The 21,980-nt window shown below is 44.1% G+C and overlaps 1 long non-coding RNA gene across 1 annotated transcript; it reads left to right on the top strand.

Moving 5' to 3' along the window:
* Window positions 1-13,741: 13,741 nt before the first annotated feature.
* LOC138442547 (uncharacterized) lies at window positions 13,742-19,137 on the top strand. Its single transcript, XR_011257769.1, has 2 exons — window positions 13,742-13,808; window positions 17,317-19,137. It is a non-coding gene; the product is annotated as an uncharacterized lncRNA (long non-coding RNA).
* Window positions 19,138-21,980: the final 2,843 nt, after the last annotated feature.

The raw sequence follows: 21,980 nt of genomic DNA, 5'->3' as shown, positions 1-21,980 counted from the left end.
GAGCCAGGCCTCTCACTCTCCTAAGGTGGCTGAAGTGACCCCCCTCCAAAGGAGGGCTAACAAGCTTTGATGAGAAAACAAACAGTACAAGCCCCAGAAGGACAGAAACCGTCAAAGGGAGTATTTTAGGAGTCTCTCACTGGAGCTTGTCTCCAGTGTTCACTAAGAGCTGTTAAACTTTTAAAATGTTGAAATCATTAGCCCTATTATTGTGTCATTCTGGCACATTTACACTGCTTCCATCACTCCCCACCCACCAGCCACCCCCCCATCCCCTGATCCTCCCCACAAGCTGAATAACACCCTACTCAAATCTTCTGAGATGGAACTCCCTAAACTATGTTCTTCTTTCAAAATATGTTGATATTCAAGTCACTCAAGTGCTGTCACTGAGTCAAAGACTTAAGACATTTAAAGGAAGAGGAGAGAGAGAGATGGGAATTAGGGCCTTTGGTCTGGTGTCTGTGGTGGTCTTCTGATTCTTCATTCTTTCCCTGCTCACCCCCCGTTTCCCCCCTTAAGCCATGGTTTGTGACTGTTCTCTGATGCAGGGAGTTCAGAGGGAAGCTGGGGAGCACAGTCAGAGCAGAGCACAGAGTTAGCAGGAGCCGAAAGGTTCAAGTTGTGCTGGTTTTGCTGGTGCTGGGATGCTAAAGTGACCCCAGAGCCCTTCTGCTTGGACCCTGCCTCTGGACAGTGCTTCTCTCCTTTTGAACCACCCCCAATCCCCCTCATCTCCCAGCCAGCCCCCAGTTCTCCCAGGGTCCACACCCAACTCTGAGCCAAGGCTTTGGAGTCAACCAGACCCTGGCTTCAAGTCTAATATCTGTGTGACCTTGACCAGGTCCCTTACTCACTCTAGCCTCAGTTTTCTCATGGGAGTAATAGCATTAGTAGCAAATTTGTAGGGTTTTTGTGAAAACGACATGAACAAATTTATGCCTGTCTTTTTTGTTTTTTTTTTTAACTGAAAAACTGAGATGAAATTCACAAAGGTTAAAATTTACCATTTTAAAGTGAACAATTGAAATGCATTTGTTATGTTTACAATGTTATGCAATCCCCACCTCTATCTATTTTGAAACAGCTCTCCTCACCCCAGATAGAGTGCCATATTCATGAAGCAGTCAGGCCTCCCAGCCTCTGGCAACCACCAATTTGCCTTCTGTCTCTATAGATTTAGGGGCATTTCCTATCCTTTTGTGTCTGGTTTCTTTCATTCAGCATAATGTTTTTGAGGTTCATCCTTATTGTAGCAGGTATCATGACTTTCTTCTGCTTTATGGTTGATGATATACAATTGCATGTACCACAGTGTATTTATCCACTTATCTGTTGATGAACATTTGGGTTGTTTTACCTTTTGGCTCTTTGAATAGTGCTGCTGTGAACATTTGTGTATATGTGTGTGTATATGTGTGTGTGTTTTCTCTCTCTCTCATTTTATTACAATGAAGTTTAATAGGACAGAAAAGTCACATGACCTTGGTAGGTCAGAAAGCAGTAATCTCTTAATAAATGTCAAAGAAGCAAACCAAAATCCAGGGCCCTGTACTGATGACCAGAAGATTTCTGTCTCCCCAGGAGCCCCCACAGAGGTTATTCACAGTTTTAATTTTCACAAGTGCTAGGGCTTTTCAAACCTGTGCTTACGTAAGGTCCAATCTTCATGGTATGGTTTTTCCAGTAATCATGTATGGATATGGGAGTTGAACCATAAAGAAAGCTGAGAGCTGAAGAATTGATGCTTTTGAACTGTGGTGTTGGAGAAGACTCTTGAGAGTCCCTTGGACTGCAAGGAGATTCAACCAGTCCATCCTAAAGGAAATCGTTCCTGAATGTTCATTGGAAGGACTGATGGTGAAGCTGACGCTTCAATCCTTTGGCCACCTTCTGCGAACAACTGACTCATTGGAAAAGACCTGGATGCTGGGAAAGATTGAAGGCAGGAAGAGAAGGGGATGACAGAGGATGAGATGGTTGGATGGCATCACTGATTCTTTGGACAAACGAGCAAGTTCCAGGAGTTGGTGATGGACAGGGAAGCCTGACATGCTGCAGTCCATGGGGTCACAAAGAGTCAGACATGACTGAGCGACTGAACTGAACTGAATCTTCTCTCACTGACACATTACAAATGGGTATGAATGTGAATAAAACATGCTGGGTCCTGCTCAGGTACACTTGTACCTCCAAGGTACACTTGGCTGGATGACTTAGCCAGGCCAGTGCACAGCTAGTCTTTCTAAGGAATTAGAAAAATTAGAATCTCACTAAGCCTCAGTTTCCTGAATTGTAAAATGAGGTGATAGTAGAAATGACCAATTGTCCTGGTTTATCTGGGAAACTAGTCATCAGCGGAGGATTGGACCTGCTCGTGGATTTCCACTTCCCTGCTCTTGTTTCGTGCTGAGGTGCTTCAGTCACGTCCAACTCTTTGCAATCCCGTGGACTGTGGCCCACCAGGCTGCTCTGTCCATGGGATTCTCCAGGTAAAGAATACTGGAGTGGGTTGCCATTTCCTCCTCCAGGGGATCTTCCTGATCCAGGTCTCTTCCGTCTCTTACATTCATAGGCCTGGGAAGCCCTTCCTTTTCCATGCTGCTGCTACTGCTAAGTAGCTTCAGTTGTGTCTGACTCTGTGCAACCCCATAGACAGCAGCCCACCAGGCTCCTCTGTCCCTGGGATTTTCCAGGCAAGAATACTGGAGTGGGCTGCCATTTCCTTCTCCAATGCATGCATGCATGCTAAGTTGCTTCCATTGTGTCTGACTCTGTGCAACCGTATGGACAGCAGCCCACCAGGCTCCTCCATCCACAGGATTCTCTAGGCAAGAATACTAGAGTGGGTTGCCATTTTCTCTTCCTCAGTTCCTACTAAAAACAAATATATATTGAAACAATAATTTCCTTATGAGAGAAAGACAACATGATGCACTTTAATTGGCTCAGCCAAATTTGAACCCCTATGATGTGCCAGGCACGGTTCTAGCCTCTGGAGATACAGCAATGAACAAAGCTGACAAAATCCCTGTCTTCATGAGGTTTATATTCACATGGAAGGGGATGGATAAAATGGAAATAAACTAGAAAGATATTAGTATATTAGGAGGTGCTAAGAACTTTGGAGAAAAATAAAGCTGTTGAGAGTGGGAGGGGGCATGTTGGACAGAGGGGAAGAGTGGAGTTCTGCAGTTTTCCAAAGAGTGGTACAGCCAGGATCGATTTTTCTTGAGAAATCATTTAGACAATGATTTGCAGGAGGTGAAGGGGAGAGGCAGGTATCTGGAAGATGAGCAGTCCATACTGAGAGGATGGCAGGGACGCAGTCCCTGAAGAAGGAACAGGGCTGGAAGCTTGACAGGGCAGGATGATCATCACGAGCAAGGAGGCACCCTCCGAGGGGAGGTCAGAGAGGCAGTGGGGGCTGGAGGGTGTAGGGCACGCAGTCAGGACTTACTTTGGCTGTTGGACGGGGAGAGCTGGCAGGGCTTGGGTGAGGAGTGGCAAGCAGCCCATTCTCTGGCTCACTGGGATGAAAGCCAAAATCTTTGCAATGGCTGCTAACAACTTCCATTACATAGAAATCAGGACTCATGGTCCAACCCCCAGCCCAAATTTCAACCCCTAGCTTTCCTTTCCCATCTTTATCCCAGTGGGTGATGCCACCACTTACCCTGCTCTTCAAGCCAAACATTTCAAATGTCTTCTGATTATTCTCATTCTCACACACCTCTGTCCATTCTGTCAGCAAGTTTGGCCAACCCTGCTTCCCAGATAGATCCCAGATCTACCTGCTTCTTCGTCTCACTGCTGCCAGCCTCGCACAAGTCACCAGCGCTCTGGCCACACATGCTGCTGTGGCCTCGCTGTACTCTTCCTACAGAGCACCTGGATGGGTCGGTTTAAAACCCGATGAATTGATGAATCGATTGTGCCACTTCCCCTTCTTAAAGACCCCCAGTGGCTTCCAGCCTCAGGGAAACGTTCAAGCCTCTTACTGTGGCTGACAAGGCACATGTCTGGCCAGGCTGCCCCCTGACATTGTCTGCCTCCCCTCTCAGTCACTCCAGCCACACTGACCTTCATCCCACCCCAGGGCCTTAGTCCTCTGCTCCAAATTCTCTTCTCCCAGTTTCTGAGTCACTTTGGTCCCAGCTCAAATGTCCCTGGGGTTTCCAAGACCACCCAATCTAAAGGTGGTAACCCTCCTCAACAAACCTGTTACACTCTATTCAGTATTCTATTTTATGGTCTCTATAACTTCTTAGAAGTTATCTTATTTATTAGGTATGAAAAGGGTTTGTTTATAAGGCATGTAAACTACTTGAGAGCTGGGACCTTGCCTGCCTGTCCACTATTGTGCTCCTAAAATCCAGAGCTATGCTTTGCCCATAGTACATGTTCAATAAACACATGAGTAAATGGAAGTATAGGGGGCTGCAGCGATAACACAGCATCTGCACTTTCCTCTGGGGTCGCACAGCACCCTGTCTTTCCCTCATTAGAGCTCATACTACCTTATTGTGACAACTTGTATATCCTGTGTCTCTCCCTCTCATTCTTTAAGAGAAGGGACGTATTTTTTTTTTGGCATCTGTCTCAGCACCTAATGTTAGCCTGGCACGTGATAGATACTCAATAAATGCTCTTTGTAACAATGGATGAATGAGGATATGCCCCCAAATAAGTGACTTTAAAAAAGTTATTTCCCTCTTATGTACAAGTCTAAACTGGAGCATAAGTGCTTAAGGGCCTTATTTGTGCCTTCCTCTGCATGGCCAGAGATGGTTCATTTCCTTCTCTGCTTCCAAAGCTCAGGAAAAGGAAAAGGGAGGAGGGCACATCCCTCTCTGTGAGGGTAGGACCTTGAAATTGCCACATCACTTCAGCTCATATCCTATTGGTCAAAATTAAGTCACATGGCCTCTTCTAGCTGCAAGGGAGGCTGGGAAGTGTAGTCTTTTACTGGGAGGAAATAATCGTATTAGAGTGGAAGAAGGGGAGATTGGCTTTTGGGGAGGACTCAGTATCTCTGTTGCACATATCCATTACTTCATTGGACCCTTGCACTAGTCTTATACCAGTGAGTGAGTGAAGTTGCTCAGTGTGTCCAACTCTTTGCGACCCCATGGACACCAGGCTCCTCTGTCCATGGGATTTTCTAGGCAAAAGTACTGGAGTGGGTTGCCTTTCCCTTCTCCGGTTATATATAGTGCATGCATTATGACTTCCATTATACTGATGAGAGAACTGACACTTAGGTTAAGTGCCTGAGCTGGCAAAAAACAATGCATGAGTGGGAGAATGGCATTGTAACATGTATACTATCATGTAAGAATCGAATCGCCAGTCTATGTCCGACGTAGGATACAGCATGCTTGGGGCTGGTGCACGATGATGACCCAGAGAGATGTTATGGGAGGGAGGTGGGAGGGGGGTTCATGTTTGGGAACGCATGTACACCCGTGGTGGATTCATGTCAATGTATGGCAAAACCAATACAGTATTGTAAATTAAAATAAAGTAAAAAAAAAACAAAAAAACAAAAAAACAAACAATGCATGAGAAGCAGACTGAGAACTTGTAAGCAGGTCCTCTGATGCCATGCTGGAGAGAGGACCATTTTGTTGGTTGTGTGGCCAACAGCTCAGTTCAGCAACAGGAGGATGTAGCCATTGGATCATCCCCGTGTCCACTGAGCACCTACTCCATGCCAGGCTTGCTGGGGTGACACCTGGCCAGATGCTTCTCTGGGCCTAGATCCTCTCTGGGGGAAATGCCAGCCCCAAGCCTGAGCCTTGGTGAGGCAGCAGATTCCATCCCTCTACTGCCCAGAGGCAGTGAGTGAAGGCTCAAGTATACATAATCAAGTCTGATGCATGCCCGGGCATTGAGTATATCTACAAATGTGGGATTCCCAGTGAGTTAGAAAGCTAAGGGATAAGGCAGAAAGCTTAATCATTAAAACGAATCACCACTGCAGTCTGAAAATATGTATGTGCATGGTTGAGTCAGATGTATTAAAAAATAAATATTAAAAAAAATAAAATCTCATCATTAATCCTAGACATGCAAACTAAAATCAGGATGAGTTTTTAGCTCATATCCACCAGACTGGCAAAAGTTTCATAATAAACTATAAATCATTACTTCCCACGCATTGCAGAGGTAAAGAATCTGCCTGCAAATGCAGGCAATACAAGAGACATGGGTTCAATCCCTGGGTTGGGAAGAGTCCCTGGAAGAGGAAATGGCAACACACTCCAGTATTCTTGGTTGGAGAATTCCATGGACAGAAGAGCCTGGCAGGCTACAGTCCACAGGGTTGCAAAGAGTCAGCCACAACTGAGTGACTGAGCTATGTTTGTATATATATTGTATATCCTGATAATTTAGCTCCTATAAGTCTGCTGCTGCTGCTGCTAAGTCGCTTCAGTCGTGTCCGACTCTGTGCAACCCCACAGATGGTAGCCCACCAGGCTCCCCCGTCCCTGGGATTCTCCAGGCAAGAACACTGGAGTGGGTTGCCATTTCCTTCTCCAATGCATGAAAGTGAGAAGTGAAAGTGAAGTCGCTCAGTCATGTCTGACTCTTAGCGACCCCATGGACTGCAGCCCACCAGATTCCTCCGTTCATGGGGTTTTCCAGGCAAGAGTACTGGAGTGGGGTGCCATTGCCTATAAGTCTATACCCTCGAAAAAATGAGTAACTTTGTTCATAGTATCAAAAGCTTCAACATCATAAAGAAATAAAAAGTGAATATAAAAATACTATACATATGTGGAAATGAATATACTACAAGTTCTCACAATAATGTGATTGCATCAAAAAAGGTAAAAAAAAGACTAGATGGGAAGGGGCAAAGACAGAAGACAAAGTAGAAGATTTTGCAAAGGATGGTGACTTGGCCACTTGATGGCATTAGCCTCCAGGTACCCATCTGGAGGCGGGTAGCCTGGTCCACAACCTAGCAGTCACAAACCTGGCTCAGACTTTTCTGGAATGCTGTTGTAGCAGATTGCAGCCCCCTTGAGAAGAACAGTCTAAGAAAACGTGGCCTGTGTGGGCACACCCCTCCCCCGCCATGGAGGAGAGTGTGCCTCTGCCCTGTTATAACATTGCAAGTCACTGTTCACTGAGCATCTACTGTGTGTCAAGCCCTATGGCAAGCATTTTGCATGTCCATCTCTCTACGCCTGGCATGAGGAATCTCAGAAGGGAGCTGTGATGGAGAGGGCTCAGATACTTGCCCAACATTGCAATGTGGTAAGTGGTAGAGCTGGGATGCAAAGCATGTTGCTCTCACCGAGGCCTGGGCTCTTCACCATCTTGTTATGCAGTATCTTCCCAGAAGGCGCTGCAGGGAAGGAGGAGGGGATGGCTCAGCTCTACTCTGAGCTGTTAGATTGCAAAGAACGAGCCTCCCCCAGCTTGATATGAATCTCTCCCAGGCCTTTGCTTTCTTGTCTTCCAGATAAGTTAGCCAGCCAGACAGCTAATTAAAAAACTGTCTTATTTTTAAAGAAAACAACATTCCATAATAACTCAGTTGCTTCTGGTGAACAATGACTCTCCTAATGACCTAATGGGTTGGAGCCATATCTTTTCATCTAGTGCCTAATAGGATGCTGACTCAATTAGTATTTGCCAAACAGATAAATGGAAATAATAAGGTTATCAGAGGATTTGACTGAAGATGAGCAAGCCCCGCAGAATGGACTGGCTTAGGGTGAGAAAGTGGTAAGTCTGAGACTGATCCCAATACACAATTTTCCTGCAAAACCTGACCTCTAACCTTTTGGGGGAGCACAAAGGGAAGAAGAAGAATGAGCAGGACAGAGGTGGCTCCAACACGGGAAGTCTCAATGAAAAGAGGAAACAGAGAGCCCTTTATTTTGCTTTGTCTTCATCAGATTATGTGTGGTTGTATTTTTCGAGAGTTCTGGGTATAAGCTTCAGCTCTGTCATCAAAGGCTTGTAATACCAAGCTAGCGCCTAACCTTTCTGAGCCTTAGTTTCCTCCCTGGGAGAGTGGGTGAACATGCACTTCTAGAACATGTGCTTGCTGTGTGGCAGGCCCTAGGGGCTTTCAGTTATGTTCCCTAAGTTCCGTGATAACGGATGTCTCTGTCCACACTGCCAATAGTTCTACTTTGCAGAAGCGGTACTCAGCCAGAGAGAGAGTAAAAGCCTTCCCAGGGCCACATGGCTAGAGAGCAGTGGAGTGGGATGTGATCCACTCATTCTGTGCCTTGTTAGTTTCTCACACCAAACTCATGAAGATACTGCACATGTAACCTAGGATCCAGAATGGTGCTATGCAGGTTGTTAATACTTAGTATTCAGTCAAGATTTTGAGGACTGTCTGACTCTTTCTTGGAGGCCGAGAATAAGGAGCCAGGAAGGGCCCCCTCACTCGGTGCTGGAGTGTGGGAAGAAGGGTCTGGGGGTCATTTGAATTCTAAATTCCTAGAAGTAACATCTCTGGTTCAACCCAGGGATGGCTTCCCTAGTGACTCAAACAGTAAAGAATCTCTCTGCAATGCAGGAGACCTGGGTTTGATCCCTGGGTCAGGAAAATCCCCTGGAGAAGGGCATGGCAACCCACTCCAGTCTTCTTGTCTGGAGAATTCCATGGACAGAGGAGCCTGAAAGGCTACAGTTCATGGGTCATAAACAGTTGGACACGACTGAGCGACTACACACTTACTCATGCCTCTGGTTCAAGTCTGAAGTACTTGTCCTCTAGTTAGGATGAGACCTGCATTCCATTATATTGATTAAAGACAAATCAAAACCAAAAATATCTACAAGAGAGAAAGAAGAATAATCATGGCCTAGGGGAGGTGGTATGCCCTGTATAGGCTCCACAAAGATGGGAAGGAGACAAAAAGGAGACACTCATTTGGGGATAAGAATGGTTTCCAACCGGACTATGCAAGGAGGCCTCAGCACTGACGCAGCTACTCTGTGCCAGGAACTGTGCAGAGCAATTTTATGTGAATTTTATTGTATAATACAATCGCTTTGGGCAAAGCATTCTATTTTCTTACGTCTGTGCTCACAAAGCTATTAAGACATAAAGCCAGGCCTACATCTGACTCCAGATCTTTCCATTGTACCATACTACCCCCCAAGGTCCCATCTTCATTTCCAACAGCATTGTTTCAATTTGCCCCAGGAATGGAGCAGCAAGGCTATGTGACACATTAGAATGTATTTTGCTTTTAAATGAAGGTTTGCCTTGAATGCTGTGTTTAAATTGATTATATACAAGTGGGATTATATTTGAAAAACGTCTTCAAAGCCCTTTAATGGGATTCAATGATAAAACATTTAGTAATCCCTTTGTAAAGCAAATAAGAATTTCCTTCCCTCTTTCCAGGACTAATTTATGTTTCACATTAATCCTTTTGTAAACTGGGCTTTCTTAAGAGACTGCACACCAATATCAAGACAAGTAGAAACCAAAAGGGATGCAAGAACACAACATTCCCAAATCAGCAGTACTGTGAGAGAGGTCTGCAACTGCCTTAGGCCATGGTTTAGGGTGTCAAGGCAGTGGAGCCTTCCAGAATGGCCATCTTCAGGCATCACCTTGGTTTACTTCAATTTGGAAAGTGCCCTACTTTGGACTTGTCTCTGAGCATCCGTCCTGGTTGATATTGGTATCTTCTAGGAATCTCCAAATCAACACACCCAAGCCCAAACCCTGATCATCTTCCCCCAAACCAGCTTCTTCGCCTTCCCTTTGTGCCTCCACCAAGGACACTCTCACTCCAAGCTCACTCTGTCCCACTGCCTGCAGCCCTGCCTTCCCCTCAGCATTTGAGCTACTACTAACTACTGTCCCCTTCTTTCCTTTTGCCCTGGACCACCACAGCACTTCCTCCCATGTGTTCTTGCAATAACAGGGCCTTAACTGGTCTCCTTATTTCCTACTGCCCTCCTTAGTTCTTTAAACATTTTTTGGCTACACCACATGGCATGTGGGATCTTAGTTCCCCAACCAGGGATCAAACTTGTGTCCCCTGCATTGCAAGGAGGAATCTTAACCACTGAAACACCAGAGAAGTCTCCTGCTATCCTCCTTGAATCTGGTCTCTTCTTCGTGTCAAGCTAATTTTCTTAGAATTAACTCCCGTCATGGTCCTGCTTGCCTCAAACCTCTGATGGTTACACCTATTGTTGCTTCTCCAAATTAAGTCCACTGGCCTGATGCTGAAGCTCTCCGCAATGTGGCTTTTGTGACATTTCCAGGCTCTTCTTTTATCTCTTTTGATGGCTTAAGCGGTAAAGAATCTGCCTGTAATGCAGGAAATGTGGGTTCAATCTCCAGGTCGGGAAGATCCACTGGAGAAGGAAATGGCAACCCACTCCAGTATTCTTGCCTGGAGAATCCCATGGACAGAGGAGCCTGGTGGGCTGCAGTCCATGGGATTGCAGAGTTGGACGTGACAGCGCAAATACACATGAACATCTACAAGTATAAACAACAGGTTGTTGGCTGCTCGGGACTGGTTCCAGCCTCTTCTGCCTCCCTGCCTTTGCTCAGGCCTGGGATTCTCTTCTCCAAACATCCATCCATCTGCCTTTGGAAACCCACTGTTTTTCAGGACTTCTTCAGAGTCTCTTTTACGATGTTTCCCTTCAGCCCCCAACTCCAGATGAATACAACCTCTCCTTTTGATATTTGTTTGTATATTTCTTCTAGGTAAACTCCATCCTGCTTTGTTTCATGGCTCTTTCTGGCCTTGTCTGATTCTTTTTGCTTGATGGTGGTGGTTTAGTTGCTAAGTCGTGTCTGACTCTTCCTACCCCATAGACTGTAGCCTGCTAGGCGCCTCTGTCCATAGGATTCCCCAGGCAAGAATGCTGGAATGGGTTGCCATTTCCTCCTCCAGGGCATCTTCCCCACCCAGGGATTGAACTGGTGTCTCTTGCATTGGCAGGTGGATGCTTTTCCCATATGGGAAACCCAGTATCCTTTTCACCTTTGTGTGTCCAACACAGAGCCTTACACATATCAGGAGCTCAAAAATACATATGGAAAGGAGGGAATTAATTTGAGATTAAAGAGTACTTTCTTATCAGAAGAGAAGACAGTAGATGTATAAAGCTAAAAATAGGCAGATATGTTGAGAAAATGTACATTTTTGAATGCTCAGGTTGTAATCCTTTATTAGGTAAAAATGACATGTCCATGGAAACTCTTTCCCAAAATGTAAATCTAGTCAAACCCAATATGACGCAATCCCGGGCAGGAGACAGGCTTCCCTTGTTAGGACCTAATTTCCTTATGCACAGGGCAATCTTATTTTGAAAAGACTGAAAATTCTTTAAGTACCTCCAAGAGGAAACTCTGACTCCCTTTCCCCACATGCTGATAATACAATCTGAGCACAAAGAGAAGCAAATGATAAATGCACAGAGCCGGTCCTCGTCTGCACAAGGAAGGACTGAAACTCAATGAGCCTTTATGAGACGTTCGAGTTGAAAAAGACATCTTCCTTTATTTTCTTTGAGAGGTTGAGTCCATCTGAATAAAAAACAAGACCAAAAAGCTCTCCACAGGTCAGAAGGGAAAGAAGCGACTTTTACAAATGCACTGCTTATTCTGCGGTGACCGCAGAGCCCGGTATCTAATCTACTTCCCCACTTCCTGTGTTATGAAATGCTGGGCATAGTTTTCTCTTGGCTCAGCTGCATTTCGATAAAGAGCAAAGAGGCTGAATGAAAGACACAGCGAACACTGCCCTCTTTCGTCCACCAAGGGTTTCTGCCGATTTCTTTGGATGAGGGTGTGTCAGGAAGGAGAGAGTTAAAGCTGGACTGAGTAAACCTTGGCGCTGTATTCCGTTTTAGTTGCTCCCTTTGTGACTCTGAGGTTTTAGCAGCGTTGGAGCATCTTTATTTTGGTGTCACAAACATTTTAGCTTACCCAAGGCTGCTGCTTTGCACCAAAAACCATTTAATGATGGTTGTTCCATGCTGACCCCCAAAAAAGTGGGTGTAAAGCAGAAAAGAGGCTCTGTTCTTTGAGGTTTCCCTGCTCCATTTGGATCACCAGGGAGCTAAAGATAAAACCCAGGCAGAAAGCAACGTGTCAGCAGGAATGGAGCAAGATTCCCTCTCCTGTTGGGCAACCCCTTGCTTGGAAGATATGTCTTTGTCTGAGCAGCTTGAGAAATTCTTCTCAAATAATTGATTATGATGTTCTTGCAGGAGATAGGCAGGAAGAGAGTTTATAAACGAAATATACTGTCAGAGTGCTTGAACTGATGGAAGCAGTACTGGCAAGGAAGGGCATTTCTGTTTGTGGAACAACTTATGCATTTTTCAGAGGCATATGCAGAAATTAAAAATTAATGTGACCTCCTTTCTTGGTTGAATCAACCTTGACAGTTACTTCTTTCCTGTGAGAGTGCATATGAGTTTGGAGGGGCTGCAGAACACACCAGGGGTAAAGAAGGGCCAGGGACACTGCTTAGAAAGGTGCATTGCTTAGTCCTCTCGGCTCTGTGCCCAAATGTAAATTACTTCATTCGGTTTGAAAGCTTTAAAGGTCACGTTGCTGAAGCCTCAATGCATCAATTAATCATCTACTGTGTCTGTACATATGTTATGTACACAACTAGGCATCAAGGTGCATAGGAAAGATGTGTTCTGGTGGGGAAGGGAAGATTTAATTGCAGATCTAGTTCAAGGAAATGGAGTTTGCAGTCCCCACCCTGTCACTTTGTTCTTAAATTTTAAGAACAGTTCCAGCAACTTTGGATCCTTCATTTCCCAAGAAGTTTCCCAGGACAGATATTCAGCTCCATTGTGCTCCTAAGGGAACTTGTGTTTTGATGGGTCATTTGGAAAACACGGTAAGATAAATTCATTATCAGTGCAAATGGAGCAGTTCGGGGAATGGGTCCCAGGGAACTTTTTCCATTATTCTTTGGATGCCCTGTAAAGATGCTGTTGCCAATTCCTGTCTCATCAAGCCAAGGATGTCACCTTAACAAAAGGAATGTCAGAACTCTTCTCATCCATGATACCCCTCACCAGACATAGACCTCTAAATTATCAGGGGTAAAGTATATTTAAGGGTAAGAAAATATCCATCAAAGAACAAAGTCAGGAAACAGGTCTGTTTAGTTGTTTTCTTTCTGCTAAGTGTCTCTGAGGAAGCATTTGCAATGGCTTATATCCAGGTGTCTAGAATCAGTCAGACACAAGCAGGGAATTTTTAGCCATGTGGTGGTCAGAATGCTTCATTTACACAAGTGCTTTCATTCAGGTACACAGAGCTGGGATCTAGGATTCAGATCTTTAGTAACTAGTTATATAGAGCTCCACAACAGTCTGGTTAGGAATGGTTAATGTGTTGAAATATTTTGAAAATATTGACACCAAAAATTTTTATTCTGAAAAATTATTATCCAATGAGGAAAAAGAAAAGGGACAAATTAAAGAGAATTCTCTGGGGATTGATTATAAAGCACATCATTTAAATGAGTGCTACTTAAGAGAAAAGTAATACTGAATTTAAGTGCTTTCTTTAGAAAATACAAATTCTTAGTCTTTGTGTCCAAAACAGGTAGGCTAGAGGGAGGAAATCTCTGTTTATTAACAAGAAAAACTACATTTGCTTCAAAAACTACAGGATGTTTCCTTATAATATCCTTGTAAGTTTCTTTATTGGCAATGTGAATGAAATACTGAACACTAATTTGTTTGCTTTTACACAGCACTCTACTTACTGAAGATGTTTCTCAAGGATGGGATCATTTGGCAGTAGAGATGAGCCGTGAGGGGTAAGATTAAGAAAAAGGACGGTTTACTGTGTTAATTCATGAAACAAAACGCAAACAGAAACTAAAGAGTATTATTTCCCCTCATTTGAGTAACAAGCTGGTGTTTGGCAAGCTGTCTCTGGAGATATTCAAAGAAAAGAGCAAGCATCGTGATTAAAGCCTTCTCTCTCCTCTTTTCCTCCCTACACTTCTTCTCTGACCACAGTTTGAACACATTTCAATCACCAGCAGTCGGGACTAGGGCAGGGCTGCCACGTGCTTGCTAATAGCGTCCCAAAGGCGGCAACCCAGTGGCTCTTCCCGGAAGTGTAGACCACTGTGTTACCGTATTTCCCCTGCAACTGCCGCCTGCGACGCTGAAGCAGCAGGACTGGGCTGCCAGCTGCTACTCTGCGCTGCCAACTAGATGTACCACTCTTCCAGGCCCTGCTTGATAGTCCAAAATAATAAAGGGCAAGCAGGCAGCTATAAAGTGTAACGATTGTTTAGTTGGAAGGGGCTGATTTAGAGCTAGTCTAGAAATCTCTCCTGGCCCTGAGGTCCCAGTGTTCAAGGACAAATTTCACAGACCGGCTTAAGCCATTTCACGTTAAATAAATAAATAGAAGCACAAAGCTGCTAACTTGTCGGGAAGACAGCGCTTCTTCCGGGTATGGGGCAACGGAGTGAGCTGTGCACGGAGCCACTCTGAACCATTAGCGGCCAGCTTCCCGTCTGACAAAACAGATTTGTTAGCTTGACTTTGAACTTAAGTCAACAATGATAGAAAAAGTGGGGAACTGCAGTCATTTAAAGAGAGGGCGCAGAGACTGTTTTGCAAACTGAGGAAGGCTCTTTACAAGGGTATTAGTGGTTTATTTTTCAGAGCCTTCTGTGAGACATTGGGTATGAAAGTATTTTGTAAACTGGGGAATCTTTCATGAATGGCAGCTCCTCTGCTGAGACATTTCTAATTCATCAGAGTGAAAGGACTATCAGGCAAGGGTGCACAGAAACACAAAGAAACACTGACAAGCCCTCTCCAGGTACAAGACAGCGTGTTCATTTTAAGAGGTCGTATTAGGACACAATCTCTACCCTGGCAGAGGCTGATGCAAAATTATCAAAGACGGAGGAGAACTTAATGTTTTAGCCATTCTTGCAACAGTTCCCATTACACTATTAAACCCTCTCTGTCCTTAGATTAACAGCTCTTCGAAATAGGGGAAAATAAAATCTTACTCAGCCAGGAGGACCTAGCAGCTTTGCTGGATGTTGCTGTTGAGGCTTATCCAATGTTCTCTGATTTGCTCACTTGGGTTCAAGAAGCAGGCCAGGGAAGGGTGGGCCATCCCAGTCTGGGGGAGAGCTAAGCTGTGGGATCCATGACTCTCTCCCCCACTCATCGGCCATTAAGCTTGTCACCAGCTGCTGACATCTAAAGCTGAAAAGAGGGATTTTATGGTACAATAAAATGGACAAGCCCATAAACCCCCCCTTGGTGATTGGTCATGCTCTCCTGCATCCTGCTTGGCCTTTGCCCATTTTTATCACTGGGTGTATAGTAGGCCTCTACTCAGAATCTGTCCACAACAATGGCACATTAGTTCCAGGCGGAAGCATTTCCCCTAAAACAGTCCCTACCTTCTCTTAAGCAAGGAGACCAAGGGAAAAGCAACAATAGCAGCAACAATAATAATGTAAGAATTCAAGACTGGACACTCACTAGCAATCCCTTTGGCTGGGGAGACATGGTCTGGGGTGAGTTGGGTGTTGGTTCCCAGGAAGGAATATTTTGTATCGACATCACCATTGCTGGGGAACAATGCTGAGGGTTCTTGGGGTGCCCAGGCCATGTTTGTTTATCTATGGAGACTTAAGCCCCATGTGGAGGGAGTGCAGGACTTGGAAGGAGCAATTCAGCAGACACACTAGGCAGGCCCCAGGCTTTCTGTGGAATGTCCACATTCCTGGCTCAGGCAGATGCTGCTTGGGTCTGAGTATTCAGTGCCAGGAGTGAGAGATCTCTGTGCTGTCATATGAGCTATTGTGGCATGTTATTGTTCATAGAGAACTTCTACCTAGACCCCCAAACCTCTTCTCAAGATGGGTCCATTTTCACTGCATATGTGACTTTAAATCATAAAGCCTTGGTTCTTGTGCCAACCCTGTCACTTTATGTAGTAGTCTGCCTAGTTGCTCAGCTGTGTCCCACTCTTTGTAACCCATGGACTGTAGCCTGCCAGGCTCCTCTGTCCATGGGTTTTCCCAGGCAAGAATACCAGAGTGGGTTGCCATTCCCTTTTCCAGGGGATCTTCCTGACCCAGGGATTGATCCCATGTCTCCTGCACTGCAGATGGACTCTTTACCATCTGAACTACCAGGGAAGCTCACTTTATAGATATGTGCAACCATGAGCAAAACACAGGCAAGAAAACAAAAGTTAAGTGGCTTGCTTTTTCCTGGCAGCAGAGAGGGCAAGTGCAAAGGTCCTGAGGTAAGAATGGGTGCGACCTGATGGTCCCTATTCTAAGAATACATCTGGGTTGGTACCTGATCTGATCTCGTGGCTGCTTCCTTCTCTTCATGTAAGTCTCCTTAGTGAGGAGTTCTCTGATACCCCATCACGTCTCCATCCCATCCTCCTGACAGAGTCTCTTCAGCAGAGTTATCTCCCTCAAAAGTGACCTCATTTGTTTGCTTCCCTGTTATTGCCTAACTAGTGGGAAAGTAAACTCTGCGAGAGTGAAGACTTTGATTTTCTTCCACCCATCATGATATTCTCAGTCCCTCCAACAATGCCTGATACATACCCACGCAGAGACACATCCCAGACCTCTTATCTGAAACCTGCGGGGTCCAAGTATTATGGGAATTTGGAATTTTCACATTTTAGGAAGGTCATAGGATCCACCTAGGTTATGTAACACCTCCAAGACTCTGGGGCAGCCTCCTATCATCAGACACATTCACAGGTCTGCCGGGAAAGGTGCAGAATATATGAGTGTTCACATTAAAGGAAATCGATGAAGACTTTAAGTAGCCTCATTCTTGTTTAGGTCAGGAGTCGCTGTCAAAGGAACTTACTGTCAACTTCAGAAAATCTTTTGGTTTTCAGAGCTTCTTAGAATTTGGAACTGCAAATAAAGTACTGTTGACCTACATTCAGTTAATATGTATCAAATGTATAAATTAACAAATATGATTGCATGCCTCCTGTGTGCCCAGGCACTGTGGTGTATTTGGTTCCACAGCAATTGAATAAAATAGCTATGATCCCTTCCAGCTCAGACCTGCAGAGAAAACGGGTGGTTGAAAGATGAATTTCCACAGCACTTCAAACGAGATGCCTTTTCCTAAGGAGAGCAAACTTGTAGTTTTTACAGGCATCACGTAAAAGCTTATTAACCACCCACACCTTGAACCTATCTCAGGGATCTAAGCAAAGGCAGTCGTGGGAGAGAGGGAGTTTTCACCCCATACTCCAGTGTTTCTCTGTCCCTTTCCTCCCTCTTCTCTCCCCAGCAGGTCACAGTGTGAAACCATCCAGGGGCTAGTGGGAGAGCAAACCCTGAGAGAACGAGGACTTTGACCTGACTCCTTTAGGGTCCATTTCTACTAATGCCAGGAAGAAATGCTGAGATGCCTACAGACATGGTGGAATGCTCCTCTGTCAAGGAAAGCCATTTGTGATGCCAGCGGGATTTCTCAGAGGCAGGAAGCTGATTCCCTGACTCCACAGTGCCATGGTCATCCTTCAGAAGCCCTCCCTCCCAACCAACCAGCCAACCCACCAACCAAGCACCCAGCCAGCATTCACTGAACACCTGCTCTGTGCCTGGCCCTGTCCTGGATATACTGGCAATCTGGCTAAAATTAGAGCGTGTAGATTATAGGGAAAAAAACCCACCATTGATTTCACTGCCTCTCCTAAGAGACAAAACTTTTGCTGAGTTAATTTGTATTGTGGGAATTTGGGAGACTAGAAGGTGCAGCAATTAGGGAATTCAAACTCTCGCTCTGCCTCTTACTAGCAAGTTTTGAAACTTGAAGTTACTAAGACTCAGTTTTTTCATCTGTAAAATGTGGATTATGATCCAACTACAATGGGACTGTTATGATGATGTGAAAAGAAAGATCATGAATAGGAAAATGACGAGCACAGCATCAGGTACGTCAGTCACCCATTCCACTTTGTGCCAGGCTCTCTGTCGGATGCTGAGGACACAGAAATAAGTAAAACAAATCCCCCATCTTCCGGAACCCGAATGAGCCAACACTAATTAGATTTCCTAAGTATTTAGAGTGGAGTTTGAACTCAGGTAGGCAGATGTTTTCTTTTAAGAGAATAAATGTTACGATTATGATAAACAAAATCCATGCTCATGAAAGAAAAATTGGAAGGACAATAGAAGAAACATGATGGTTATTCATTCATGTTCAATTCACTCAACAAATATTTAAGCGTTGAGCACCTACCATGAGCTGGCACCATTTCAGGCACTTGGGACACAGCAGTAAAAAGCCAGACAAGACCTCTGTGCTCAGTACTTTGTGGGAAGAGAGATAATAACAAAATAAATAAGATAATTCTCAGTGGTGGTAAGTGCCATAGAGAAAGAAGGTGATATATTTAAGAGGACAGGGTGGGGTTGAGTATCAGAAAAAGGGACTCTGAGGTGGTGACAATGGAGCCAAGACCAGAATGACAAGGAATCGGCCACGTGAAGGTTTGGGAAAAGTGTTGTTAACCAATGTGAGTTTCTCCAGTGGTTTTTCTATCCAAACATCCAGCTGTTTCTCATCTACTCCCGGAGGAAAATGACGTAGAGAAAACTGTGTTGCCAAAGATTTATAGTTTAGCCTTCCTAGCTCTAGAGCCAGTTCTTCCAGCAGCAAAGAAACGCTCTTAACTCTTTAGTGCCTTCTGCTTTTCAGAGTTTGAAGATCCCTCTGAGAGAGGATCCCTTGACTGGCAGGGAGACAGTGATTTATGCTTATAGGAACATGACACACAAGCCTCAGGAAACGATCCTTCTCTGGACTTGGCATCTGCCAGGCTCTTTTCCAAAGTTTTATGTTCTTGGCTGGTCTCTGGAGAGATTGGACCATAGCCAGCACAATGTGGCCACTCCATTTAAAACAGATAAAGTTGAAGGGCGTCCTCAAATATATGGAGATTTATGAAGAGGGTAACGCTGAGTGCTTCCACCGAGACGAGAGGATGAACACTTCAAGGAGGATTTGCCCAGACAGATGGTCAGTCTTTACCTTGGCTGTCCAGCACAGTTCTGATTTCACGAAAGTTAATTCTTTTCAATAAAAGCCATTTATTTATTAAAAGCATAAGTAAGTGTGATTTAACTTTTATGCCTTTTTGCAAGAGTTTTCAAAAATCCTTTGTCATAAAAAGTGATTCCATGTTAGGTTCTAAAAAGACAATTGCTGTAGTCAAAGGAACGCATTCTCTTGTGGATTAAACTTCGGAAATACATCACTGATAGCAGTTATTTGATGGCAACTATAAAAAATAGGATAGGAGAGCATACCCCTTTGCCTTCATGGAAGAGATGTTGTTCTGCTTTCAAGTAAGGAGACTTAGAGATGAACTCACTCTCCCTACCCCCAACATTATGGCAAAAAAATAAAAATAAAAAAGCTAGAGGTGGCTCAGATGTTAAAGAGTCTGCCTGCAATGCAGGGGACCTGGGTTTGATCCCTGGGTTGGGAATATCCCCTGGAGAATGGAATAGCTATAGCAAAAGCAACATTAAAAAAATAAAATTGCAGATAAGGATTACCAACAGTCCTATCACATAATCAAAACAATGTTTTATGTATCCATATTATCTTCTGTCACATTTATCTTTCAATTCAGTTCAGTCGCTCAGTCGTGTCCAACTCTGTGACCCCGTGGACTGCAGCACGCCAGGCTTCCCTGTCCATCACCAACTCCCAGAGCTTGTTCAAACTCTTGCCCATCAAGTCAGTGATGCCATCCATCCATCTCATCTTGCCTTCCATCTTTCCCAGTATCAAGGTCTTTTCCAATGAGTCAGTTCTTCACATCAGGTGGCCAAAGTATTGGAGTTTCAGCTTCAGCATCAGTCCTTCCAATGAATATTCAAGACAGAGTTCCTTTAGGATGGACTGATTGAATCTCTTTGCAGTCCAAGGGACTCTCAAGAGTCTTCTCTGATACCACAATTCTCCAGGCCATAATACCGGAGCGGGTAGCCTTTCCCTTCTCCAGGGGAACTTCCCATCCCAGGGATCGAACCCAGGTCTCCCTCACTGCAGGCAGATTCTTTACCAGCTGAGCCACAAGGGAAGCCCATGTTTATATTTATGCAATATAATATATGCATCTTTGTAATAATATTATAGGTAGAATTTTGAAATAACAAAAAACACTAATTTACTACTAGTTGTGCCAGGCTCTGTCCTAAGCTCTTTAAATACAATAATTCATTTGATTGTTACTATAACCCTCTGAGACAAGTACTATTACTGTATCACTTTACCCATGGGGAAATAAAGGGAATATTTTCTATTTAGTCTACATTTGGCTTTAGGTTATATTTTTCTCAGATTTTCTTTTTACCTATCTTTTCCCCTTCCATCTTCCTCTCCCTCCTCAGACTGTATCTATTTTCCCCCATCTTGTTTTTCTCACCTAATAAATGCATTGTAGACATTTCTTTAAATCAATAGATGTGGATCTCACGCTTTTTACATTGCTGCTTAATACTCCATAGTATGATTGTTACACATATATCCTTATATACTGGGTAACTTTATCTCTAGCAGATAGATTTCCAGAAGTGAAAATGCTGGATGAAGGAAAACGTACACTTTTAATTTTAAAAGATACTACCAGATTAATTTCCAAAATTGTGCAACAATTCAAGTTCCTGCCAACAAACTATGAGCATGTGTGTCCTTGCATCTCTGTCACTTTCAATTTTTTGATATTTGAATGTGTGAAATGATAGCAAGATGACAATTTAAACTTTCCTCAAGCTTTATTATGGGCTTCCCTGGTGGCTTGGACGGTTAAGAATCTGCCTGCAGTACAGGAGACCATGGTTCTATCCCTGGGTTGGGAAGATCCCCTGGAGAAGGAAATGGCAACTGCACTCCAGTATTCTTGCCTGGAGGATCCCAGGAACAGAGGAGCCTGGTGAGCTAAGGTCCATGGGGTCTCAAAGAGTTGGACACAACTGAGCGACTAACATTTTCTTTCACTTTGAAATATTATAGTTTCATAATTTTTTGTTTTATTACAGAGGTCAATTTAAATCAGATTGTTATCATGTGATAGAATCACCAAGGTAACAAAAATGCAAATTATACAAAAAAGAATAATTAAAAGGAGTTTTCATGACAGATCCGTCTGGCAGACTGAAGGGACAGTGAGAGCCACTGAGATTTCACCTGGATGCTCAGGGCAGGCAAAGGAGAATTTTCTGAGTGGATAGAGCTCTGGTTCTCAGTGGTCACTCTTATTCCCCAGCTGGCTCAGACCTTTTCTATTACTGAGGAATCACTTGTTGTCTGAGATACCTGCCCAAATCCCATATAATTTTGCTTTTCTACTTCAATAAGGCAAACCATGGGATTGCTTACTTTCATTTTCTCTTTAAATTGTAATCTTCCTTGTGATGCCAATAGTATAAGACAAAACAATTGTTTCTGATGGAATGGATAGACAAATGAAATTTTTAAAAGGAAAATCCAGTAAGAAGGAAACAGGAGTTGGAGGCAGCATGGTAGTACTTTGCTTATGCCTTCAACCTGAGAAAGTTACTAAAACACTCACACACAATGCATAGCCTTCTACCTACATTAGGTTTTGGAAAGATAGGTGGATATTGGGAACCAATAACCTGTTGCCTGTAAAGCACTTAAGTTAAAGATGGGGTGAGTAAATATATTCACCACTCAGTGGGTCATACCTTTGCTTGTGTGACTATATAATACTAGCTGTAGGGTGTCTCTTAGGAGCATGGACAAAGAATTGGACAGATCTGGGTTCAAATCCTGCTCTGTCTTTTCCTGTATGTTTTTGTTGTCTGTGCACCTCAGTTTTCTCATCTGTGAATGGGGATAATAGTCAGATTTCTCCATGATTGTTATGGAGGATTCGGTTCAGTTCAGTCGCTCAGTCGTGTCCGACTCTGCGACCCCAT

The sequence above is a fragment of the Ovis canadensis genome, chromosome 6 (assembly GCF_042477335.2).
Source record: "Ovis canadensis isolate MfBH-ARS-UI-01 breed Bighorn chromosome 6, ARS-UI_OviCan_v2, whole genome shotgun sequence".
NCBI classification, from domain to species: Eukaryota; Metazoa; Chordata; class Mammalia; order Artiodactyla; family Bovidae; genus Ovis; species Ovis canadensis.
The sequence above is the reverse complement of the archived record's forward strand: the minus strand, read 5'-3'. Positions and strand labels throughout refer to the sequence as shown.